Source organism: Uranotaenia lowii, chromosome 2 (assembly GCF_029784155.1).
Source record: "Uranotaenia lowii strain MFRU-FL chromosome 2, ASM2978415v1, whole genome shotgun sequence".
Classification (NCBI taxonomy): domain Eukaryota; kingdom Metazoa; phylum Arthropoda; class Insecta; order Diptera; family Culicidae; genus Uranotaenia; species Uranotaenia lowii.
The window spans coordinates 402,426,182-402,441,907 of NC_073692.1; the positions used below are offsets into that span (position 1 = coordinate 402,426,182).

Genomic DNA, 15,726 nt, shown 5'->3' on the forward strand with positions numbered 1-15,726 from the left:
GCATCCTCTGTATGTTAGAATATAGGAATATCAATTGTCATAAAAAAAAAACAACGCACTATTGTAGATAGAACCTAGCTCATGAAATATTTTGTCTAATCTGTTTATGCACCCTTTCTATTTTTTTTTATTTTTAGCTTTAGTTATAAGCTCGCATTCATTTGCAACTATGTTTTGTATGTTGAATAAAGAGTCAAATTAATTGATTTGCGTTTGTTTGTTGTTCGGGAGTAGAGTTTAGGTCTGATTAGGGAGTATTTTACTGGGCTTTCAGAGTGCGTCCACTAAAAAATCTAATGATGCCAAATAAAAGCCTCTAAGAAATAATTGAGGATCCCCGAAGATTTGTTTTTTATTTGGATACACCAAACTTCCAGAAGTGTCATATTGATTCTCAAGAGCGGTTTAGGGTTAATCTAATTCCTAGGTTTTTGAATGCAAAAACCATTCCATTTCTCGTTTAAAGCTGGTTAAGATGCAAGTAGATAGGTGTTTTTTGTTTGTCATCATTGAAGTATAGCTACAATAATGCGGTCACTATTCAATGAAACCGTTTCCGTCGCAAAACGTTCCCTGATTATGACGACCAAACCACCACCACCTAAGGTAAGGCATTTCAACCGAAAGCTGCTGTCATCGGCAACAACAATTCAAACTTTACAACACATCACATTCACGTCCATTCATTCATTCATTCGATGCAGCATTTTTCCGCCTTCAATCAACCTGTCATTGGGTGACCGGGACAGGAAATTCCGGTCCAGGACAGGCTGGTGGTGCGGACCACAATAGCTCTAACTTGTCAACCGTAATTACCATCATTCTGTCCCCGGTATTCTTATGGCTTGGCCTGAGCTAGTGTGGTCTATATGGGCAGCTTTCAGCCATGGTACTTCCGGCCTGGGTCTGGAATGAGGCCTCCCCCCTCCTGGTTGGTTTGGTCAGGTGAATGATTGAAGTGTCTCAATTGGCGTGGAAAAAGGTGAGTTTCCAACAGTGCTACTAAAACCACAATCACCACCAGCCAACAGCAGCCGGAAGACCAGGGTTATATCTCTCTCTCGTTTCAACGGAACCCGAGTTTGATGATAATGGTGATTGAAGGAAAAACCACATCCAGTCCCCGGCACAATTTTCCTCAAAGATTTCCGTCCAAACGAAACGAAACGAAACGAAAAGAGAAGGGGTAGTATGTGTCAATTGTGTGGACAAGGTGCATTGTTAGAATGACATAATCAGCTGCATCATCATTAAACGAGGAAAGACGGTTGATGGGCAATCGACCGTTTTACAATCATCCTGTAAGCTGGATTGTGCTTTGATACACGGAAAATGGGTAAAAATCATGATGAAGATAAGCGACCAGCAAAACTCTAACTGATTGGAAAATTCTATTTTCAGATAAAAAAGACAGAAAATAGTTTAAACCTTTCTCGTCCAAGTAACAGTTCAAGTTTGATTAGATTTTTAAAATTTGGTCTTTTCTTTATGCTTTTCAAAATGGCTCCGATTTATTCGTTTTAATTTTTTTCATTAAATCTGTATCAGAGCCTCTTTTCAACATGTGAGATTTTTATGCACTGAGAGTTTTTTCATGCTGAAGTTAAATTTTCTTCTAGCTGGTGTCGATTGTTTTGTATACGAGCAACGTCCATCAAACTCAAATACTACTCTGAATTATAATTCGTGGAACCTATTCGTACATAAAAGATAAGTTCTCTGTGGTATTGTGTTTTGAAATTCAATTTGTTTTATTTTTAACATTTTCATATAAAATGTTCCTTCAATCTTAACCGCTTTCCGAGTGATAAAATGACACTATTGGAATTTTAGCGGCATGTAAGTTTATTCAGGTGCATCCAAATAAAACAATTTTTTTTCCTGTTGGGGGGAGAGTCCACTACGACAATTTAGTTGATCTATTATTGTATTACCCCGCTTTACTTTTTTCACTTTGCTGTGCTTATTGACACCTCTGCACTATTGGTTGTAGTTGCAGTTGTTTACCAGTAGCACTACGAACACACACATATCTAGTATCTCCAAGTGCAATCTGAGTTCTTTTCAAGGGAACTCCATCCCCAATGTCAATTGAATTTATTGTTTATCAATGCCAAAAGATATACCCCTGTTGAACAGCTAATAACTTTTTTGTATAATAAGATAAGAAGTTACGGTTTCGACAAAGTTGTTTAGCAGAAAATTTCCTTTGAAGAATTTATAAATTGACACAAAAACCATTAGCAGGCTCTGTTGCACAGAAGAATAAAAAATGAGGATGATTTTTCAGTACAAAATATTCAATTTTCCCATGCAAACTTATAAGTCCAAATTTACTCATGTAAACTGCAAAAAATCATGGATGAGTTTTGAACCAAAACGAAGCTTTTAAAACCCCAGGGTTTGAGAAATTCAAAAATGACCTCAAATCGACTCAGTCTACTGTACAGCATAGTTCCCAAGAAACACAATAGTTCTATCAGAAATTCAACGCATTCCGCAAAGGATTCATGCCGCAAGCCGGAATGTGCCGGGATAAGGACGGGGGCATCCTGACGGACAATCGTGAGGTGATCAAAAGATGGAAGCAACACCTCGATGAACACCTGAACAGCGCATATGCTGGAGACCAAGACGGTGGGAAGAGCCACATAGAAGGCGTAGCCAACGACGAAGGGAAGCCACTCCCAACGATGAGTGAAGTTAAGGAAGCCATTCGTCAGCTGAAAAGCAACAAATCGGCTGGGAAAGACGGCATCGCTGGTGAACTTATAAAAATGGGCCCGGAGAAGTTGGCCGATTGCCTACACTGATTGATGGTCCGGATCTGGGACACAGAACAGCTACCGGAGGAGTAAATGGAGGGAGTAATATGCCCCATCGACAAGAATGGCGATAAATTGGACTGTGAGAACTACCGAGCGATCACTGTCCTCAATGCCGCCTACATAGTGAAGTCCCGAATCCTACTCCGCCGTCTAACGCCACAGGCAAACAGATTCGTGGGAAGTCATCAGGCCGGCTTCATGGAGGGATGGTCTACGACTGACCAGATCTTCACATTACGGCAAATCCACCAAAAATGCCGTGTACACCGAGTCCCTGCACCATCTATTCATCGACTTCAAAGCCGCATACGACACGATCAACCGTGACGAGCTATCGAATATCATGGACGAAAACGCTTCTTCGTACCAAACTGATCCGGACGATGCAACGATGGGTGGAATGCAGTACTGTATGCGGATCTCAGATGAATTGTCGAGTTCATTCGATTCGTGCTGAGGGCTTTGACAAGGCGATGTTCTATCCTGCATGATGTTCAACGTGGCGCTAGAAGGTGTTATTCCACGAGCAGTGGGCGACATGCGGGGCACGATTTTCATCAGATTCAGTCAACTTATCTGCTTTGCTGATGACATTAATATAGTCGGCGAATCATCTGCGGCGGTGGAGGAGATCTACCGCAAACTGAAACGTGAAGCAGGAAGGATCGGATAAGTTATTAATACGTCCAAGACGAAGTACAAGCTAGCCTGCGGATTCGAGACCGACCGAACCCGCTTGTCCAGTAATTACAAGATCACGATCGACGGCGACGAGCTGGAGCTAGTCGAAGACTTTGTCTATCTCGGCTCACTGGTGACCGCAGACTCCACAAGCAACTGCGGTAGAGAAGACTTGTAACCTGTACATAACGCTCATAAGATCGGTTGTCCTCCACGGGCACGAGACGTGGGCATTGCTCGAGAAGGACCTGAGCACACTCGGAGTATTTCAGCGACAAGTGTTAAGAACCATCTTTGGCGGCATTCAGAAGAACGGAGTATGGAGGCGAAGAATGAACCATGAGCTCGCGCGACACTACGGTGAACCCAGTATCCAGAAGGTGGCGAAAGCTGGACGGATACGCTGGGCTGGACATATTGCGAGAGAGTCCGGGCGACTGTCCTGTAAAACAGGTCTTCGCTAGAGTAGGTGTAGTACGAGACGAGCAATCGATTATCGGCTAAATGTACACAAAGGAGATAATGGCCAGTTTGCTTCTTCCCCAAAAATCTTCCATGCAAATTACGGAGGCTGGAACTTGCTATCCAGTGATTATTTACCGTGTGAAACGTTCTCTTCTTGATGGACCATATCCACGAAAGCCGGGAAGTAGAAGGCCACGGAGTTCACGCACTGTATGTATGATCAATCCAGGCGGCTGGCTAGGAAAACAAATATATCGAATTTTTCCATGCGACGTTTGGTCTAAGATGGCTTAAATACATTATCAAAGGCAAGAGCGAAGCGTCATTTTGTAACAGAACGTATTAAAGCACTGGAACTTGAGCGCTCGAAGTGATTGCTGTCTAAGTTGAAGGAAAAGCTATTACACATAATCGTGTTCTCAGAGAAGAAACTTCTGTGGATTCGGGCAAATTTTAGTGAAGGATCTTTAGCCTCCAGATTTGAACCCACTCAACTATTCAGTTGATGAGGGCGTATGTTCAAGCGAAGGCCTGTGGATCCTCTCTCCCAAGTGTCGATTTGTTGTAAGCTTCCATCTACATATTTGCGGAAGTATACTACCGATTCAAATCTCGCCTGAACAGGGTAGTTGAGAAAGAAAGTGGGCACATCGCTTGGACACAACTATTCCTTATTGAACAAAAAGGTTTTTAAATTATGTCATCATCAGTAATAGTGTTTTTTAATATTGATGACAGATTTTCGCATATTTTTATGGGTCATACTGAAAATCAGCTACGAAATTGCTAAAAAAAATTCAATTTGTGTCCAATAGAGTTAGAAGCTATAGGATAACGGACTTATTTTGAACCATGGAACCAATTTTGGCCACCTTTTCCAGCTCTCTTATGAAGCAACTAATAATGATAAAATAGTACATTACATTAAGTGCCCGGGCAACAACTATATTTGTTGAAAATTTAAAGATTAGTTGCTTTACTAGTAGCTTTATTAGTCCGTTAATCTTCGAGTGAATATAAATTTATAGGGGAAATCTTGCGTTTTTACACTGAAAATCCAGTGCAAATTTGAATTTAAGTGAAAAAAAGTCTGAGAAATTGAAGATTGACAAAAATTTTGATAAACAGCTACCATTGAAAATTACTTAAAAATACTGTGTTACGTATTTCGAAAATCCAAATGTTTGAAATTTTCTTATACTACGTCAATTTTCCAATCCTCTTTTCAAATATTATCTGGTGTGGCTTAAATAATTTTAACGGTACATTGATTGAGAAGGACGTTTTTAACATCACTTTTTTTGCATTTTTTTTGCGGTCATGATCTTGAAAAAAAAAATGTCTTTCTACGTAACGAACCTTTAATTTTTAACTTCAGGTTTATTGGACACAAAGTGATTTTTTTGGCATTCCGTTGCTGTTATACTGTCTCTTTTACGAAGCATTTTTTTTATTTTTGACTAAAAATCATATTTGAGATACTATACAAAATTTCCAAAAAAAAGGAAAAAAGGGGTTGAAAAACAAGAGAAATGTAGAAGTTTTAATCAGGAGTGTCAAATTGACACTTCAGGAACTCCTTCGGGCAACAATATTTAAGAAATATTTGAGGAATGATGAGGATTAACAAGGGTAATTCAGCCAATTTATTATTAATTAATTTCAAAAAAGATAATTCAAATTTTAAAAGAAGTGCGTTATAGTAACCAAAACTATTTTTCAGAATCATGGATGGCAAAACTCCTCAGATCGAATTATCTATTGGAAGAGAGTGCAAATTTTCTCGTCTGCTCGTCCCAATCTTTGCTAGGAGAGATTAATCGAGCTGCAATCAAGATTGAGATTGTCAACAAATAAAAGTAAGTGAGAGCCTTCGCTGACTAAGAGAATTCCCTTCTTCGGAAAAATCTATTGCACATTGTGTTGAAGCAAAATATGAGAGCTAATACCGTTTTTTCTTGGTACATTGACGTGGAAAGAAGCTGCTCTCCGAGCCAGAGGTCCTCATTTTTTCAGGATTTTTGAGATGCTGGTAGTTTTACCAGCCAGACTCGTAGAAATTCTCGGAGAGTGAAAACAAATAGAGAGGAGTCAATATTTTAACATCGTTGCAAAACTGAGCGGCTGACTTGAGTAAGAGAGCGTAACACGTTTTTTGACGGAAGGGGCCCTCCAGGAAATACATCCGTTCGCAACCACGCTCATGTCGGTAATTTTATAAGTCGGGCTCAAACAAATTCTCGGAGAAATAAAAAAGAGGGAGAACTTCAACATTTGCAACGTGTGGCTAAACTGAGCGGCTGACTTGAGTAAGAGAGCGTCACACGTTTATTATGTGACGAGGCCTCTCAGGGAATACACCCGTCTCCTGAATAGACCGTCACGGTGCCCCCCTGTACCGTTATTATAAAAAAAAAGTGACCATCAAAACCAAATATAGGGCTCGATTCCTTAGGTAATTCTACACCTCTGGGCGAATTTTAAAAAAATTCCTAGTCGAATTTTCGAGAAATCTTGGTTTGAAGTTTTTAGGTCAAAAAACGAATATAAAGCATGGATCATCAAAAATCTGGACGCATTAAAAAGGGTCTCGGAGCTATGTAATCGAAATAAAAATGTTTTGTACTCAAAATGTAGGGTTTTTATTGCACTTTAAAGGAAAATAATAAAAAATATTCCGATGTTTTTTTATGAATTTTCGAACTTTTCATCGATTACCGCAGTTGGGTGGGTTGATGTCCTTTCCGACAAAATACACCCGTTGGCCCGATATCACTGTACATTACTGTGTCCCAAAATTGCATAACTTTTGGGAATCTGGGGGCTCACCCTCCAAATGGTAGATTAGGATGTGCAGGACAAACATTTGTATGGGACCGACTAAAAAAAAATCATGTCTAGAGGTTCCGCAAGCGCGATCTTTGAAAAAAGTCCACTTTCAAAAGATTGGATTTTAAATAAATTCTGGGTCCAACACTTTTCATAAAATTTATATATTTTATATTTATGTAATTTTGTTTGAGTTAAATACTACACGTAAAAAAAGAAAAATAAACCAAATTTGTATCAAAATGTAAAACAAGCAAGCTATTTCCAAGAAAAAAAAATTTTTTTTTGGTAAAAATTTTTGTATTCAACTGACCAAAATGTGTACCAGGCGTAAAATATTTTTGATACCAATGCCATCAAAAGATGCGGTTTTTTGTGCACTTAAACTTTGCTGAACATAATATGTTGTTTGTATCATCGTATGAAGAGCTATTCACGGTTTAATCCCTGATAAAAATCACAATTTAGGATATTTTTTATTTAATTTATCAAATTTGTCTTAGTAAATACCTACTTTAAAATCAAAATACTTGCAAAAAACACTTGAATGGTTTAAGGGAGTCATCAGAAGGCCATATGCTTAATTTGAGTGGAATCGGACAACAGGAAGGGGATGCACTGAATCTCAAGTGTGAAAGGGATTCTGAGATATAGTGTTCTAAAGAAGCATAAAAAACTGGTTTTTCATCATACATTTTTTTCTTTACCAATCGATTGCTTTATTATGTAGATTTTATTAAAATTTCAATTAAGACTAACATTTCACCTGAAGACTACAACTCGATTAGACTTGAAACAAAAAAGCTATGGCTGTTCAAAGATTGTATTTTTGTGGCAAATTGTCGTTTAACACACAATGAGTACATTTTACTCATTGCGTTTTACAGGACCTGAGGATCGGAAACTGCATTTGAAGGTGTTGAGAACGATCAAGGTAAACTCAGGGCAGTCAGACTATGACATCGCCAAGAAATTCAAGACAAGACGGTGTACCGTTTGAAGGATTCGTCTGCGCGAAGGAATACGATCTTATCGGGCCAGTAAGCAACCAATACGAACATTGAAGCAGAATGTAGTAGCCAACGAACGGGCCCGAAAGTTATAAAAAAAGTTTCTAACGAAGTACGACGGATGCATCCTTATGGATGACGAAACGTTCGTGAAGATGGATTTTGGGCGGCTTCCTGGCCAAAAAATTTACAAGCCAGTGGTCGGGGTGATGTCCCCGCGAGGTTCAAATTCGTTATTGCCGATAAGTTTGCAAGAAAGTGTTTTATCTGGCAAGGTATTTGCAGCTGCGGACGAAAAACCCCGGTTTTTGTGAAAAACAAGACCATGGACTCCGAAATGTACAAGGAGGAGTGCCTGAAAAACGTTTTCTCCGTACATTAAATCACACAAAGGACCAGTAAAGTTTTCGCCAGATTTGGCAAGCTGCCACTACAGCTAAGAGGTACTACAGTGGTATCGGACCAACGGGTGGATTTTGTCGAAAAGGACATCAACCCACCCAACTGCCCTCAATTCCACCCTATCGAAAAATTGTAGGCAATTGTCAAGCAGAAGATGAAGAAGAATGGTAAGACGACTCGAGATGCAACAGAGATGAAGAGATTGTGGAACCAAATGGCCGCTGAGGGCAGTGAATAGGGTGTCCAAACTATGATGAGCAGTACTCGATGAAAAGTTCGAAATTTCATAAAAAAAAACATCGGAATATTTTCTTTTATTATTTTCTTTTAAAAGTGCAATGAAAACCCTACATTTTGAGTACAAAACATTTTTATTTCGTTTACATAGCTCCGAGATAGACCCTTTTTAATGCGTCCAGATTTTTGGTGATTCATGCTTTATATTCGTTTCTTTGACCTAAAAACTTCAAATCAAGATTTCTCGAAAATTCGACTAGGGATTTTTTTAAAAATTTGCCCAGATGTGTAGAATTATCTAAGGAATTGAGCCCTATACTTGGTTTTGATGGTCACTTTTTTTCATAATAACGGTCCAGGGGGGCACCGTGGTACCGTGTTAAAAAATTCTAGGAATTTTACTGTTTTTGAAAGTCAATCTGAATGTTACAAATAAACAAAATCTCGATATTCTCTCATCAACAGGAATTAAGTTTGTGTCTTAGAAAAAAGATGCTCAGCTACAAACTGGTGTCGCACCCAGCGATAATGTTTGCAGTTCCGATTTGGTCTAGCTGCTACGCGACGGATAAGAGGATTCAGAACAAGGTTTTTAAAAGTATTTTGGGGCTCCACCTTGGCACAGTACCGAAATGGCCTCTTACTTCAGTCTTACATCACAGAGGTTCGCTATCTTTACCAATATTTTAATTTTAGGATAGTTTTAGTTTGAGGTTTATTTTATTTTTGACATTACAGGATGCTTTTTTATATTAAAATACTTTATTGTGCTGGGCAAATTTAGATAAAATAAATAATTTTTAGTTTTAAGTGAACTATGGGGCTCTTAACAGTTCATTATTGCACTGAACACATTATTTGAATAATTAAATAAAATAATATTATTAATATAAGGTAATGATGAATTAAAAGGTGAGTGTTGGGTATCCTTATGTAGGAGTTAAGTTTGTCTCTATCGCATTTTAAAAAATGGACAAAATATTTTTCATAACTCTTCATTTGGCATAAGAAAACTTTACAGATACAAAAAACGTTTTTTAAATTGTGTTTAAAAACATCAAAATATTGGTGGCCAAAAATACCCCACAAAATGTGGCCTACGATTCCCTAAAAGCTATGATATGCAAATTGGAAACTTAGATCATAAAAGCATGTAATGAACTTAAGGTGCAATGTGCGGGTACTTGTTTAATTATGTGTGAAAGTGATTTTTTTACGCTTGATAAATAAAAGAAGCAAATGATGCATATATAAGTCAACAACATAGGGAAAATATGCTTTCGCAAAGCTAAAAACGATGACAGTGGGATTGAGATTTTATCACAACACACATCTGAGATATTCAGAGTGGCCCACGTCTCCCAACTCTCCCCTATAAATAAAGTTATTAAAAAAAAACAAAAAAATTTTCTCTGAAGAGATTGTTTTACCAAGATGCTATATGTGTGTGTTCGTTTAAAAAAAGACAATCAAATCATTACGTGAAGGTTCGACGCCTATTTTCCAAAAATAAAAATTAATTATAGAATAATCAAATTTATCCTCTAACAGTTTAGACAGAATGTTAACAAAGTGAACAACATCTAACTCGAGTTTGTATGCTTCGTAATAATCAATCTTAATGTTCTGTACCAGTTCAATTGCAGGGCCCTGTATTATGTTATTAGAATAAAACTTGGATATAAAAATCTTCGATATTTCAATCTTCACTTCAACTCTGCATGAAATCGAATCCAATATGTAGAACAAATAAAAAGATTTATCCGGCCGAATAAAACACACAAACAAAGACTGTCCTCAACTTACCAAATCCAAGGAAATAAATCTGAAAAGAGATAAAAACGAGAAGAAGAAAAGTTCGATGTTAATTCTTTTGTACAAGGACAGCAAAAAAAGAAAAAGAAATGTGTTTATCGTATCAATGGGCGACAGCCCAGCTTCTCGATTCCGATGGTCTTCGTCGGATCGGTTCGTCGAGGAAGCATTCATTTCCAGAAAAAGGATTACCACCAATGGAAAATTGATAGGATTTTCACTAATCCCTTCGTCATTCATCGCAGGGCAAGAAAAAGGGAACGACTCGTTGCCATTTTTCCGGTCACGTTTCGACCGCAGCAGTTGGTTTTCTAGAGAGCAAGCCATCGGATACGGAAGCTAGTTGGGGGAAAAAATTAAGCATCGAAATCGGATGATATGCTTGAACGGTAATCGATTGTTGTTAAGACTAAAATCCTCGATTGTGTCGAGTTTGACTTAAGCAAGGAGGGACAATCCCGTGTCCCATGTTTGGGAGGAATGGACGCGATATGATTAGTTAATCAGCATTCTCCGAATGGGAAGACGGAATTATGGAATTCTTTTTTCTTAATCCTTGTTCTTAAGAGACGTTATGACGAAACAAACAAATATTAAGAAGTGGAACCGACCGAAATCCCGGTGCCGAAATCTTCCGAAATTTGTTGATCAACAAATCTTTTCTTATAATCCTTATCGGATTACCTCTGATACTTTTTGAAACAGTAACTGTGTATATTTCATCTGAAATCAACTTGAATTTTACCAAAGTTCATAGCTAGGTAGACTTCCCCCTTTGTTTCATGTTTTCGATTTTTCCGTAAAAATCATCTTGAACAGTCGGAAATTAACAAATACAAGAACAAAAATAAATATAAAATGCGATTTTCCACTTTTTCCAAGTTCTCGTAATTTGAAGGTTGAACTTTTACAATTGTTTTACCTTTAGTAATTTTCCGCATTTTTCATTAAAATAAATGAAAATATACTACTTACAGATTGTTGTCATTAACTTGTTGAATATTTTATCAATGTTGTAAACAATCAATGTTAAATGAAAGTACATTCAGATTTTTTTTTGAAGGCACTATTTAATTGAAAAATGGATTTCTTACTAGAAACTCAGGAAAATTAAAGTATATTAAAGCTTAAAAATGATTGATAGCCATACATATTCAATTTAAACTGAACTTCAAAATACAGATCCCTCTCGATTTTGGCCGGTTCTGCTTAGAAAGGTTCAATTTAAGGTAACACAAAATGTTAAGACGCCAAAATCGCAAGGGGCATGTGGTATGTTTAAAACTTTCAGCTAGGAAATCACCAGTTGAAAATGAAACAAAACAATATTTGGCTGCAAGCATTCAATTTTACGTTATTCAATGTCTAAATTTTTTTTTAAATAACATGTAAGAAGCTTCACATATATTATGTACATTACATTACTTTTCATTCAATCAACACTGTTCAAGTTGTCACAGCAAAAAAAGGAAAGTATTTTTAAATGTGGCGAAATGAGAAACTTAAAACTTTTTAGGATTTTTTAAAGTTCGTTATCATTAGACTTTTTTGTCAGCCTGATTTATCCAATCCTATTCTACATCATTTATCGAATTGCACCCAAATTATGATCAAATCTACGAATCACAACTATACCTACTTTATTCTATATATTTACTATTTCACATAAGCGCTACTTTGTTCAACATAAAAAGGCTAAATATAAATGTGAAGTATTTTCAGGAATGCTCATTCATTAGAAGCTTCGGCTTATTTATAAAAAATACTGGAAGATATTTACATTTATATTTTTCATATTTTTTTGTAAAGTGAAAACTTCACTTAAATCGGATAAAACTTTGCATTCCAGGGATTATAGTTTTGCTGCAAAAATCGTTAGTCAATGTGTTGAAAATCTGGGTGCAATTGGAAGAAAAGTGTTTAAAATCGTTTAGAAATTTCAGATTGATAAAAGTACTGAAACATAACAAACTTCAAAAAATCGTCTAAAATACTTGGTTTCTGATTTTGTTAATCTTATGATTCTGAAATTACGCAACGTTTTTAATCTCTTTTCAATTTATATATTTTTTAATGTAACTGAAACAACTTGGAAGGCTGTTTGAATGATTGATTGGCTTTTACATCACTTGTTTTTGAATATTTTTTTGTTCATGATTTGAAAAAATAAATATAACATCACCATCTTGCTTTTAAATAGAGCTTACTCGTGCACTAAATAATTTTTATTGAGCACTCGATAACCAATCTCCAGGCTGTTTCGAAAAAAGTTTTTAGTTTTTTTTCTTAGACTTTGAATAGTCTGAGCTTTAAGTTTTACTTTAAATAAGCGTCCAAATTAATGATTTCGTAAATTCATAATCCCTAAAAAGATCAGTAAGCCTTCAAACTTCCAATATTGACACTCCAGAGCTTATGAGGATTTCACAGAGAGATGGTTTTAAAATGAGATAGTGGTTTAAAACTGCTCCAAAAATTGACTTTTGGCTTTTGAAAACGTTTTGGATCACCAAGTATCAGAGTAAAATATGAGACGATTTAGTAGAATCCTTAATTACCGATTTGGGTTTAATTTTGTATGGTGGATATTTCTATGGAAAAGAATTTTCGGCATTTAAATTCATCCAGAATATTCAGATAAGCTTAAAAAAATTGACATGTCCTGCTTTTTTAGAAAATCTCCCACCGTCCCGCTGTCATTTCATGCGGAAACTTTTGTGGTAGAATCAACCCTCTCAGATTGAACCACTTCAAAATAGTTGGTCCATGCTTCATGAAAATGCTTTTTATAAAATCTCTCCTCGATCATTTTGAACACCTGTTGATTTTCTTTAAATTTTCTTTATCTATTTATGACGTTCTTATCTTGAATTGTTCTTACTAAAATAACATAACATTCATCTATAAAGCTTTAAATGTTAATTGATATTATTAAGAAGATTCCCTGATTACACTAAAAAAACCTTAATCCAGGTTCATTTAAAATTCGTTGGTTCAACACTGGAAATCATTTAAATAATGAAAATAATATGTTCTTTTTATGTCATTTTTCTTAAAATGATTGGCATTGTCCAGAGCTTATATAATACAAGATAAGGTTACTCGTGTAGTTTTATGCATCCCAATATGATTCTGATAGTAGAGCGTTCTTCGCGCCATTTCTGCGATGTTGATATTATTTGAATGAAGAAAATATTCTTTAAGTTGTTTCCAAATGATTATGGCTCCAGATTTTTCTCCAGAATCCTAGCCGCATCCCTTAAGTTTAAACACCACGTTTAGATTTTCGTGAATAAATGATAAAGAAAAGTCACATTCTGAATAAAATAGAACAAGACTTGCAAGCTAAAGAAAACTAATTTCAATCAAATAATAAACATATGTTTTAAGAGGTGAAAGTTTGAATAATGCGTATTTTTATTTAAATGTAGAACTTGAACGGCTGTTAAAAAATTGTTCGGAAAAATCATACACTTCCTTCAAAATTTTGTTTTAGATTACTCTCAGCTAAGGCTATGATCATTTAGTATCCGGGCAGTTACAAACGTGTGTATTTTAAAAATTATTCATTTCATCGAAAAACTTTCTATGGTGGATATGAAGGTGTTAATATGACATTTAATGTTAAAATATATAAAAAAAATTATCAATGATTTCAAGAAATATTCTATCTTTTTCATAAAATCTCATTTTTATCTTTGCACACTTTTTTCAGTCATGTATTGATTTATTTTTTTTTACCACAGAAGCAAAACCTTTGCAAAATCATGATGTTTTACACAAACTTACCTGGAAAAAGCAATTGGAATCTGGTAGGAACCTTTTTATGAGTAGGCATCTCGAAGAATTTGATTTCTTAAATCCGGTTTTAACATAAATTTTGTTGTCCATCAGAACACATCTGTCATATTGCGTAAAAACCGGATGTACAGATTGCGATCTTTGGAACTGATTATAATTAGTTATTTACTTGGTGTCTACTAGTCAGGCGACACTTTTTGCCTACCGGAAATGGATTTTTTGCATTATTTAAGGAGTCTGTATTCAGTTATCCCCAATAACCACAGACATTTTACCATATTTAAGATCAAGGGTTGCACTTCGATGGTTGGTTTGAACTTCGTGTGGATCCTAGAGTGGTTCCTTATACTTCTCAATCATTTAGTCCGAAAAAAAGTAAGAAAAAATTAACAGTTCATGTGCTTTCAAGTCAACAATGAAGAATTTTCGAGGCACAAAATGCGTAAAAGGAGCAAATTTGTACAAAATATTTTTTACCATGTATTTTTGCATCGTTAATGTCTCAAACACTTGTCAACATAAAAATCTATCAAAAACAGGCAAGATAGTCCTTTTTATAACCAACACAACACTACTAAAGTTTTGCATATCCGAGCTCCATTAACGTAGTTATCACCGAAATAAAGTGCCCGGATACTAAATGGTCATAGCCTTACAACGTTTTCTACTCAAGTTTCCAAAGTATACAAAGATGGACATTTTTTTGACAAAGCAATTTTTACAAGAAAATTACAATTATCTTTTCATTTTATTACTTACTGTGAAGTAATTTAGCTGAAAGAACATGTACAGTACTCGTTCGTTATTCGGACGGTTTTCAAATCGAACACGCTCGGTTATCGTGCATTTTTGGGCCTGAGGCCAACTCCAGTTAGAACTCTATAATTGAACGTTAAGTTCAAAGTATTTTATTTTCTCGACATTTTCTTAGAAGATATTACACTTATCGAACGTTTCCTAGCTTAGCGTTGGATAAAATTGGGATTTCAAGAGTTTCTTAAATGTCCCGCTTTTTTCGGCGATATTCCGTTTTATCTAAAAGTATGGCAAGCCTAAGTTAAGTTGAAAAGCCATCAGTATAACTTTATGGAATAGTATAACTTTTACTAAATTTCTATGAACAAACGAATTCATTGGCTATGCTAAGAAGCCATTCGTGTTTTTTTTAAATTTTCATCCTGTGGTTGACGGGCTTGAAAATGAGCAATTCAAGACATTATAAATTGAAAAATTATTTTAAAAATATTGTTGAACAACATCTAATATCTTTTTTGGAGTATGACTTAAGATCGTAGTTTGTTCAGTTGACATAGTGCTCTCGTTGCGTGCGGTTGACTTTTTCGTTATTCCGACTTTTGATGCGTCAGAAGATGTTGGATGGTACTTGAAGAGATTGTCATATTAGAAAACTTTGGATTGGTGAAAATGAGTGAAAATAGAGAATTTAAAGAAAATTTTATTGAGAAGATCAAGTAAAATACTAAAAATCCTAAAATGGTTATGTTCAAAGAAATCGTGCTTCATCTATGCTTTTTTCGGAAATCCATTAAGTCTTGATATTAACCAGATCTTCAAAAAGTTGAATCTTGAAGGATGGATAAATCATCGGCGTTAAATTCGTTGAAATTTCGAGGGTAGTGGAAAGTGAAGATGATAAA

The 15,726-nt window shown here is 35.8% G+C and overlaps 1 protein-coding gene across 8 annotated transcripts in view; it reads right to left on the reverse strand.

The window, feature by feature from the left end:
* The window catches only part of LOC129744475 (msx2-interacting protein-like), a 523,727-nt gene that overhangs the window by 118,793 nt on the left and 389,208 nt on the right, over window positions 1–15,726 (reverse strand). For all 8 annotated transcript variants that reach the window (XM_055737003.1, XM_055737004.1, XM_055737000.1 and 5 more), the window contains one exon: window positions 10,259–10,277. The gene's annotated coding sequence lies outside the window, so the exon portion shown is untranslated. The remainder of the gene's footprint in view (window positions 1–10,258; window positions 10,278–15,726) is intronic.